Here is an 11,640-nt window from a genome sequence, read left to right as displayed (position 1 = left end):
GGGAGCCGGGAGGGCTCAAGCCGCGCTCTCCTACCCGCCCTTCTCCACCTCCTACCCTCTCCCGCTCCTCCTCCCTCGCTCCCGAGGAGGAGAGCGCTCAGCGGGAGCCGCCCGGACTGGGAGAAGAAGCCGCGGCCGCTCGGTGAGTGCCGCCCGCCGCCCGCGTCCCGCGCTCGGGGGCACCGGGAGGCTCAGCCGCCTGCCTTACGGTGGGGAGAGACACCGCGGGCCGCGGGTTCGAGCCCCACCGCCGGCAGCGCCCCGTGCCGGGCAGTCCCTGCCCCGCGGCACCCATGGGAGATGAAAGATGTGGGGAGACGGGCGGTGACAGGGTGCGAAGGGGCTGGGGAGGCAGCGGGCCCCGGCCGGGCGGCGGAGCGCGCCCTGGGGCGGCGGCCAGCGGAGCCCCGTCCCGCCGGACGCCGCTGCCAACTTTCTGGGAGTTCGGCGGCGCGTGTGTCGGGAGGCTCCTGCTGCGTACCAGCTTCGCCTCCTCCCTCTCCCCACTGCCCCTGGCGCCGCCGCCCTGCCCTCCCTCTGTCCCTGCCTGCCTCCCTCCCGGCCGCCCGCCCCTCCTGCCGTGGTGGGGCAGCCGCGGGAGAGCGGGGCCAGGGCGGCGCCGTCCCGGGGCGGGGGACAGGGACGATGCGGTCACACTCGGGCGTCCCCGGCACACTGGCCCCGGATCGCCTCCTCCGCTGCTTCTCCCACAGATAAAACTCACCCCGGGCTGGTGTTCCTCAGCACACGCTCGCACCCCTCCCCACCTCGCCCAGCCCTGTGTGACTGATCTCCCCACGGTTCTGCGAAAAATAGTCGTGTTAATTCACCGGCTGCAGCTGGCAGCCTGTTTGCTACAGTCACGCACAGGGGTGGAGGAGAAGCCTGCGGAGTGAGTCATGGCTGTAAGAGGCCCTCCGGTTGTTTATGGCAAAAACAAGGAGGTGGCTCTTTCAACATGTGGGAAATACGGGGAGTAAGAGTTGTCTCGATCCATCCTACAAGAATAGGGCAGTGGTACCTGTATCTAGTACCCCCCGCCCCAGCTCGCTGTCGAGCTGCCTGAGAAAGGAGGTGGGGAGGCTGCCTTTTCCTCTCACGAGGAGGGCTTGTGGTCAGACTGTCATAGCTAGCTGCAGTTTTGCATTTGTCAGCATTTCCATTATAAGTGTACTTTTTATGTCGTTCACAACATGGCTATAAATATACGCCCTGGGTTGAAATTTGGTTGATGGCTCTTCTCCATCTAAACAACTTTTGAAATTATTCTACTCAGATGCTAAGTGGAAATCCGTGGAAAATACTGGCTTTTTATGTTTCTTTCAACTTTAAAGCTTAGCTGCTTACACACATGGACTCATTTACAGCTGTTAGTCCAAAAAAATTCTCCCCCCCCGAGTTTGTTAAATTGGGGAAGAGTTTAAAGGCTTTATCTCAGTAGGCATTGGTCATTAATTAGTGCAGCAGAGACTGTGAACACTTTTACAGGGTCCCTGCTACCTCGAGTGAGGGCACCCACATACAGAAGGGACATGCGTGTCCCTTCTGTATGTGGGTCCCCTCAGCTCTAATCCCCAAGTGCCAGGGCAGTTGCAATGCCTCAGCACCGTGGACAAGAAGCTGGTGTTAAAACCAAGGCAGAATACGTTAACTTCCCTCTGTGGGATTTAAATGTTTTAAAATTTTTCTTTACCATGTCAGTTCAACTGTGGCTTCTGAGACAGGGAACAAGCCCAGTGTTTAGGAGCATTCGTTGTGAGTACCTCTGTATACGCACTGGATCTGGATCCCGTGAAACATGCCTGCCACCCAGTGGATGTCGCTGATCTCTATATATTCTATACATTTACCGCCTCTCCCCTGTGCCCAGACCTACCCCGTCGGTAAGTTTGCAAAGCCAAGTGCTCAGGATGCCGGGCTCACCTGTCGGCCTCGGGCCTGTGCCCGAGGTCGTGACAGGATGTGCCAGCGTCCTTCCCGGCCAGCTCGGGACACAACGTGCGTCCCCCACGGTGTAGCAGCTCTCTGGCTGGGCAGCAGTGAGAAGAGGTAGCGTGAATGAGGCAAACAACTGTACACAGAGGGAGAGGCAGCTTCGTGGCTGAGACAGCTGGAGAATTGGATTTTGCATCCTGGACGTTGTTTTCCACATAAACATAAAGGGTTTTGCCCGTGGCCTGTTGAGTTTCCTGGGAGCCTGGCCTGGGATCTGCTTTGCAGTTATGCTAAACTTAACCATCTGGAACATAAATGAGTGTCTGTTTGGTCTCTGTGTACAGAAGACGTTTTGCAGGTCTAAGCACGTTAGAAATACAAGCCTTGAGTGTCAAAATTGCTGACTCAGTGTCCATAGTTTTTTGCTTTAATATATCTTAGTTTCCTGTATTAAAAATATGTGGATAACAATATCCATTATCTTACAGATTACTGTAGTGATGAGAAGCATATAAGAACCTGAGAGAAAATAAATAATTCCCTCTGTGATTTGGAAGTGTTTGATGATGCTCTGGAGAGCAAGCGCAAAAAGAGGAGTTTATGTGTTAATTATAGCAAAGCTTCAGTGGGAAAAAATGTGACCAAGTCAGTTGCAAATACGGATTTATCTAATAGAGATTGATGCATATGAGCACTAAGAGACATTTTTAGTTAACACAGACCACATAGTTCTAATCATTTCTAAATTCTGCTTTGCTTATTGTACTTTTAATACTGCATTTTGTAAGTAATTTCCTAGATTTTCTTTCCCTTAGAAAAAGTGCCAAAAAGCAGATAGGCAGCCTAGGGTAGCATATTTGTGTTACTGTCCGTCATCAACTGGATTCGTAAGGTAACACCTGGGACTTTGCTGTCAGAGCCACCTGTTGAGGGTAACCAGTGATGGTAGGTCATGGCTGTGGCCTGTGTTGCTGTACTTGCTTATAATTACTTGTGTTGTCTGGTCACCATGAGGAGCTGAGAAGAATGTGGATGTGGTCTAGCAAGCACCTACTGAAAATGCACACAGTGCAGTTTGGTTTCAGACATTTGACCACATGCAGGTGGACTTTTCATGGGGGCAGCAAAAGGAGTACCTCCAAAAGGGTTCCACCCCTCATTCAGATCTGTCATCAGAAGATGGAAGAGCATAAAGCCTTCCAAGTTTCCAGATGCGTATTGCCATTGGGAGATTGCATTTTCCCTCATTTTGTTCTGAAAACAGCTCAAGTATTTTGGCCGAGTTCTTCTAATTCCAGTCTGCCTCTTTCTGCACCCCTCACTCAGAGGTAACTTCTACAGCACATGGAACAGAATTTAGCCTGAGGCAGACATTCAACTTGGAAAATTTTAACCCAAGGAGTCAAAGTCTGGCCAAGTTACAAGCAGCTGGAAGCAGCATCTTGCATTGGAGTTGTTCAGCAGCTGCCTAAGAGGTGATGCTACAGGCTTCACCAATCCTGTGTATACATTTATGTACATGGAAATATGCTGCTGAATTACAATGTTATTTGATTGGTTACCTGGTCTACTAACTGTCCTTTTGTTTTGTTTTGTTTTCCTTGAGAAAGGAATATAAACATCTTTGGTTAATGCTATGAATGATTTTCCTTACTCACATTATTAATTGTTTTGCTGCCTGAAAAATTGAAAACTTTAAAATGGAGTCTCTGAAGTAAATGAGAAGCCAGGGCTTACTCGTACTGAATATTTCAAAATGACTTAACAATTGTTAAAGACCAGTTTACAGTAGAACTAAAGCAAATTGCTTCCCAGCATTTTGAATTGTAAAAAACCCACATCTCCCAAATTCCTAAGCTATTAATCAACTGCTCTATTGTAGCAGACTCACCCTATATTGTGTCCCTGATATATCTATTAAGTCTGCAGTGAAGTGTGAGTTTAAAACAATTGTGCCGTGGAGTCACTGTGGAATAAATACCACAAACATTGGCAAAGTTGCTTCATTAATCTTTCTTAGTTTAGAGAGGAACTTAGGCGTGCCTTTCTTCTATGGGAGTGCAGCTGTTCCTTGTAAGGTTCCCTGGGGGCTGGATCTTGGTGTAAGTCTGGTTAATATCAATATATTCACAGCTTTTGTGATGATATCGCATCATTACCAGCATATTATGTACAGGTTTGTGCACGTGTAGAACAAGTTATTAGTACACCATACTCCAAATAATTTTTTTGAATTATCAGCATAAATCAGAAGTAATTTTTCATGCAGACACACACAAAGGAGCCAGGTTTGTGGTTACACAAGCATGATAAGGGACTGTCCTCAAACTGGTGATTTATTGGAAGAAGGCTCAAGAATTTGTGCAGAGAATCATCTCAAAGGGAGTTCTCATTGCAGTGCTGCAACTGAAGTGTGGTCTTTGGCTGTGCAGCACTATAAATATTGCACAGAAGTAGGAAAGTACATGGCATTAGTAAGCTCATGGTTTTGCTGGTCACACATGAGGAAGGATGTGAAATATTAATAAGAGCATGGGGACCAAAGTGATCCAGGGTTTGAAGACCAGTGTCACAATTGCAGGTTGTACATCTGAGGAAGGATATGGTGCCTGTATGTATCATGCATGTGTGTAAGGAAAATACATGATATTTACTTGACCATCTAGTGTCTGAGAGATGAAGTTAGGCATGTTGTACTTTGAACTAGTAAGTAGCAATGAAGGCAGTAAAGGATTGTAGTGGATTTGCAGTTGCTGAGAGTGTTTAAAGTTGTGGGAGTTTTCTTCTTAAAGATGTACTTTCACTTGCTTTGCTGGAGGATGTTTCCAGTGTGTGTAGAAGAAGGAAGGACTGTACTCCTTTCACCTGCATTTTCCTAGATTGAAAAAACAAAATTACTTGCAGTGCTTTCTGTATTTTGTAGCACATATTGCTACCGTGACAAGATTACAATAAAATGCCATACTTTAGAACTTGGCTGGTTTTCTCTTGGGTCAGGAGGACCATTTTTTCTTGGTGCCTAATTTGAGTTCTGGGAGTGTGATTAATTATTGTGTACTTCCCTCTGGAGTATCACCACATCTGGTGGCAGCTAGTGACAGAATATCAGATCCTCACTTTACACAGTCCCCTCGTATTCCCAGATTGGTGTATCATCTTTATTTTTTCAGGGTGCTGTCAGTTATATTCAGGGATGAAAAAACATTTTTTCTGCCTTTAGATAGGCAAGGAGATGGGTCAGTGTTCATAAATCAGCTCTCCTCTTAACCATCTCTCAGTCCTTTGGGCATTCCTCTCCTGCAGCCACATTTGCTGCAAGCAGAGAGAGGCAGGCAATGTGCACATGGCATGGCAGCAGAACACCCCTGGCAGTCACTAAAACAACAGAGGGTATGTCAGTGAAATCGTTTTGTAACCTGAAACATGACTGACTGCCTGAATCGAGTTGAAGCATAACCTGCAACACTCCTTTTCAGGCAGCTTCACAATAAACCTGAAGGTTTAATTTAGCCTGGGAATTGAACTTGAGCCTAGATAGCTATGAGATATAATTCCATAGTCCATTCTTTTTGATATGACAGACATATTTTTACTCTGGCAGCTGAACTAGGACAAATATACTCTAAAGTGTTGAATTATTTCTTTCTGTAAAAAATGTATTTTATTGCATGTACTCTAGTGTATATGGTATCAAAAAATCTGATGTTCAGTCTTTTACAGTGGTTTTGATTTGGCTTTTTCATTCACACTTTAAGATATCCTATGACAGTTTTAAGGTAATAAAACATTTTCTATATAGGATGAGTTTACTGGAAGTTTTCTTGTTGAGAACAACTCAAACTTGAAGAGACAAAGTTCTTGTAAGTCACTATCTTTAGATTTGAAAGCATGTATATATGAATGTTTCCACTGACTTGGAAACATTCAAGCACTCCTCTCAAACATGATTTTCAAACACACTTTCCTCATCTGCCCTATTGAGATGTTCATGTTTGAGAAGATATTGACAGCACAGCCTTCTAGGGTTTGGCCCATATGCCTGTTGCTGTGTTCATTTGAGTTAATAATAATGCACTATTGATTTCTAGGACACGCAGGAGCCCACTTAATAATGAAAGTACAAATTGGATTGGATGCTTTCAATTTTAAAGAGCTCTAGTCAGGCTATTTAATAAATTTTGTCTCAGAAAATGGCAGAATCAGGGAACAATAAATTTGGCATTCTATTTTGGCGTTTCAGTACTTGAATAAAACTTGTGTTCATATAAGATGATAATGAGTGCTGCCATATTGTGTCTGTTTTGAAACTGCAGTCATGGGTTTTAGTTTGCCACTCTGTGACATCTTACTGTGTTTGTAACATTTAGTGAGTTTCATTCCCTTCCTGGTTGTGAGGTGAAACAATGTTTGAGGCTGAGATTAAACTTTCCAGAATTGTTAAGTGTCCATCTCAGAGGCATATCAAATTTGAACATAATACTGTTAAATAGTTGAGCTATAAAGCTGACTGTCCTTAACAGCACAAACTGACATGTGTAAAATAATTATGCACCCTGAATTAAGAAATACTGGAAATAGTAGTAGGACTGTGTAATCTGTCAGGTTTGATTTTCCACCTTGCCACAGCCAAGTGTCACTATAATCACAATAGTCAAGAGTCAGGTGTTTTTAGGGTCAGCATTACTCTGTACCTGTTGTGCAAATGTCCCATTTGGTCCCTAATCCAGCAAACCTGTGGTCAGTGAAGAAGTAATTTTGTCCACTCTCCAGAATTTAACTTCCTTATTTTATTTGTATGTGTGTACAGAAATATTTTTTTTTCCTTGTTAAAATCTAGTACTAACACCCACTTGTCTACTCTAGGCAGTGGATATCCTGGTTTTTTTTTTCTCCTCCATGAATACAATTGTGACATTAAGCACATACATTGTCTGGAGTTCCTGGTGATACAGGCATCAACAACATTTAATGAGGTGTTTCATCTTGCTTGACCTTGTTCTGTGACTCATTTGTGTGTCATAGATTCAGGTAGAAAGCCAAGCACTCTCCAAGTCCTGGCAGTAGGTTGCTCACATGGTATCTGCTGCTGCAGCTTATGTTTCAGCATCTGCTGCTGCCCAGAGAGGCTCTGCCACTGTGCCGTTTCCAGCAGCTGGCGCGTCAGCCCGTGTTGGATGATTCTGGGGTGTGTCAGGCTCTTCAGAGAGGGGCCATGAGCTGGTGGTGGAGCAGTGGAAAAGCTGTAGGATTCTGCAACTTGCTGCAGACCTTCAAAGACCTTTTCCAGGCAAGGGGGTATTGAACATCATTCTGGTATCTGTTCTCTGTTTTCATTCTGTTAAAAGGGAAAGTTCTGAGAGAAATGAAAAGGTCTGTTGTTTTTAAGGTCCACTGTTGATCAAGAGAATTACAGCAAATATGTTTGTTTTAAAGGAAGCTGAGGGTGGACTTTGTCATCTGTTTACTGAGGAGTTGACAAGGTTATGCCATCCTGTGTCATGGGATTTGGTATTTTTTTAAGATAAATGGCAAAGGAAGTGGTATTGTGGGTAGGAGGACAGCAACACTGGTCAGAAAAAGGGTGTGACAGTACTTAATGTTCACGTCCTGCCATAGGAACCCTGGCTGATCCAACTTTGTCATTGTTGAATCCAACATCCAGTTATGTTGTGATAATAATGTGTTGTCTAAGGAACAATGAATCTCTAGAGCATAGTCCATAGCTGTGATGTCTGCTTGTCTTTTGCATCAGCCATCCCCCCACCCCTGGCAGCTGGTCACTCATCTTCTGCATGCATTTACTGCCCCTGACCTGCCAGCTGAAAATAGGAACCCTTCTGTTTCTGCCAAAATTATTTTGCTTAACTTACCTGGTTAAAACAATAGATTTATTTCCCTCAAATCGTACTGGGGAGCCTAGGTGGCAAAGCTGAGGCAGATTATGCTAACTGTGCTGAGAAACTGATGGGGGAAGGATTAAGGAAATCAGTGGTGTTTTAGTGGAGATATCGGAAATGAGATGTATCCACAGAATCTAGAACTGTAAACCTTTCTTCAACTTTGTGCTGGCAGACTTGTGCCAGCATTTTAACTTCTGTTTTCCTCTAGTAGACGGGAATTATGCCGACATGTAATTTTGTGCAGAGAATAGGTCCCCCAACACCTGCTTGCTTCCACTGAGATAGAGCTGAGCTCTTTTCTTGTGTGTTTGGATTTTCATGTGCTCTGTGCAGCTGTCTTTAACTGGATGCCTTTTCAAGTGAAACCTTCATCTTCATATAAAAAAAAAAACAACTCTAAGTTTTTTTTTTTTCAGGTTTTCATAGTTGACCTAATTTTGTGGGTTAATAGATTTGGTCTGAAGGATTTATAAAAAGATTACTAAGAATTTTTCAATTTCAGTTTTCAAATGTTAATATTATCATGTAGCAAAACTTGGCAACTATTACAGGTATAATATTTTAATTAATGAACAAACTGGTTTCTGATCATAAGTATACTACAGCCATGATTGTGAGAGACAGAAATACACTTTTATATTTTTCGCAAATGACCATTCCTGAATTTTTTCCAGGATGCAGCTATTATGTTAAATTGTTTTCATGTCCTTTAGATTAAGTATAACAGTATACTTCTATCGTTATTGTACTCTTTTGGGAGGGGAGGGGGTAATTGTATCATCGTGTACCTCATTTGCATTTGCAATAACTCTTAAAGTCTGATGTAGCTGCTTGCTTTGCCTCTGGATGTACATTTTGGGGCAGTCTAAAGCAGAGGTCAGATATAACAGATTTTCAGGACAGCATGTTTTCAGGATGTTGTTGGCATAAAAGGTCTTAATGTGTTTTCTGCAAGAAAACCATTATGTTAACCTTTGTAGATGTTGTGTTTTGTCCCTCTGAAATTAAAGCTGAATCATAAATGGGGGTTTGTAGTCTCTGTTTTATCGTTGTGTGTGACTAGCAGCTGAAAGGTCAAGTCACACATGAGACTGTCACTGTACAAGCCCTCCATTGTGTTTACCAGGTAGGTGGGGTTTTATCTTCTTTTCCCAAATCGTACAATTTCATGTTTTCCTGAAGGAAAAAAAAAGGTACTTTTAGAGAGAATGCCTTTCCAGTGGAGAATTACTGCAAATTACTTTACATACTTTGAGATTCAGACTAGGTTTCAGATCTCATGTCTTTGCCTCAATGCCTATCAAGAATATTACTTTTAAAAAATTTCTTTAATCCTCTAGGTCTCCTGGTTTCATACTTTCTGTGTTTCAGATTGACATCAAGACATGTAGCAACATTAAATGCAATTAGACACTGTAGTTTGTTGGAGTTTCTGGTTTGTGATGCAATGGATAACCATATCAACTCTCCCAATCTTTTATTTGGAATTGGAACATATATGTTCAAATTCAAGTTTCTTTTCAGTAGGCGTTATTATCAGACTGAGTAGTAGTCTTGCTATAGGTGTTTCAATAGGCAAAAGTACTTGTGCAGGTGTCATTTAAGGGAGAACATGTGTAATTGTGGTTCTCTTGCATAGCACTGTGATCATGTTTGCAGGATGACTGCTTTTCAGCAGAACGACCTATCATAAATGGGAAGTATTAGGGAAACCACAGAATTTGGATACTGTGTTAAAGAAACTGGAGGACAGATGTTTAAAGGTGGCCTTATGAATGCTGTAACTGGTTCTTTTTTGTTTGTGTGCTCCCACTTTCTTACCTAGTTACATTTTCAAATCACAGCTTTCAGACTGAACAGGAGACAAGTAAAAATAAAATTCTGAAGGTTTTTGTTTTGTTTGTTTTTTTCTGGAGAGGAATCCCTTTTTTGGGAGTACTTGTTTAATCTGCCAAGAAAGTATTACTTACCATCTCCAGATAAGCAGGGAGGAAATGACAATTGTATGTGGATTCTGACTGGAGCATGATCAGAGCTTGGATGGCTTAAAAGCAGATGTCTCCATACTTTTGCTCTGGAGTGCCACCACAATCAAATTTTCCTATCTTTATATACACATACAAAATGTATTTGAATGTTCATTTATATGCCTGAAGAATAGGGAATAGAGCTGGGAATAAAAGAAAATAAGGTAAAACTAATTAGAAAGGGAAGGAAGCAGAAAAAGCTTTCTCTTTCTAACTGTAAGAACATGAGCCAGGGAAATAAGACACAGAAGAAATTGAATAGTCCCACTGGTAAAGTTGTGATAATATAAATTCCTATTGAATAACTGGGAGCTAGATCAGTGTTGAGTTTAATTGTATATAGTGAGAAATTTACATCCCTCTCATCTAGCTGAGTGTGTGTGTATGTTTGTTTACGGAAGGATTTTTTGTGTTCTTTATAACAGCAAAGTGTTACTTTTTGCTAAATGTGAGAAAAATGGACTCAAATCTGTACACTGCTACCAAATAACATTGAAGACCAATTACCTATAATTACAGCTTAAATTTCTTTCCCCTTGTCTCCTGAACATAGTAGTTCAGAGTAGTTCATAGAACATAGATGTAGTTTTGAGTAGATTAAGAGCATGAAGCATGGACAAGCAGTTTTTTCACCTAATTAATGATCAGATTTTCTAAGTGAATGGTAGCCATCAGTGATGCACCAGAGCTTTCCCTGTTGGATACGAGCAGGAGTTCAAAGTCAAGATCTTCCAATTCCTTTTAGTCTGGAATTACTTTGCTGTGCTTTACAAATGAGGAGGGAGGTACAGAAAGCCTCAGGTGGTTCTGTGGGGAATCAGGTGTGGTTGTTAGCCTGGGATTGGTGCCAGTGATCAAACCCGAGGGGAAAGTAATGGGGAAAGTGAGGCAATAAGGCCCCATCAGGGATGTGGATAAATAGAGTATGTGAATTAGCAGCCTGCCACCAGCTTTGTACTATCACAATAGCGTTATTTGTTCTATTTTTCCCCAGCGGATTTCAACTCTTTGCACTTTTTGTGTTTAGTGAAAGTGAAAATAAGTGGATGACAAGGAGATATCTTTTGGGGGTTTTGCTTTCATGGCTAGCAGAAGTGTATTTCTGCTCTGCTTGGAGTCAGAGGGATAGTGTGGATGAACAGGTGTTCAAAGTCAGGTTGGGTGGGGCTTTAAGCAACCTGATCTACTGCAAGAAGTCCCTATTCACGATGAATAGGGTGGACTAGATGTTTTTGAAGGTCCCTTCCAACTCAAACTACTCTATGATTCTGTGATGTTGATGGCAGAGAGGAGCTTCGTAGTAAAACAAAATGTCAGTAGGCCTGTGGAGAAGGACTTGGTGGTTCTTGTGGATGAAAAGCTGGACATTAGCCAACTAGTGTGCTCTTGCAGCCCAGAAGGCTGATCACATCCTGGGCTGCAGCAAAATCAGCGTGGGCAGCAGGGTGAGGAGGTGATTCTTCATCTCTGGGAGATTCCAGCTGGAGTGTTGCATCAGCTCTGGCATCCTCAGAAAAAAAAAAGACATGGACCTGTTGGAACAGCTCCAGAGGAGGGCCACAAAGATAATCAGGTGGCTGGAGCACCTCTCCAACAAAGTCAGGCTGGGAGAGCCTGGGAAAGAGAAGGCTCCAAGGAGACCTCATCATGACTTACAGAAAGGAGGGATCGGACTTTGTATGTCAGATAGTGACAAGAGGCAGTGATTTTAAACTAAAAGTGAGCCAACACAACTACTAAACTGTTATATGCTGTTTTCCCTGTTCCTCTGTTTTGCT

General features: G+C 43.0%; 1 protein-coding gene across 1 annotated transcript in view; it reads left to right on the top strand.

Annotated features, from left to right (window-relative positions):
• The first annotated feature begins 12 nt into the window (after window positions 1-12).
• ELF1 (E74 like ETS transcription factor 1) overlaps window positions 13-11,640 on the top strand; it is an 88,283-nt gene continuing 76,655 nt past the window's right edge. The window contains exon 1 of the mRNA XM_021530807.2: window positions 13-142. The gene's annotated coding sequence lies outside the window, so the exon portion shown is untranslated. The remainder of the gene's footprint in view (window positions 143-11,640) is intronic.

The sequence above is a fragment of the Lonchura striata genome, chromosome 2 (assembly GCF_046129695.1).
Source record: "Lonchura striata isolate bLonStr1 chromosome 2, bLonStr1.mat, whole genome shotgun sequence".
In the NCBI taxonomy this organism is placed as follows: Eukaryota; Metazoa; Chordata; class Aves; order Passeriformes; family Estrildidae; genus Lonchura; species Lonchura striata.
This window is presented reverse-complemented; position numbering and strand designations above follow the sequence as displayed.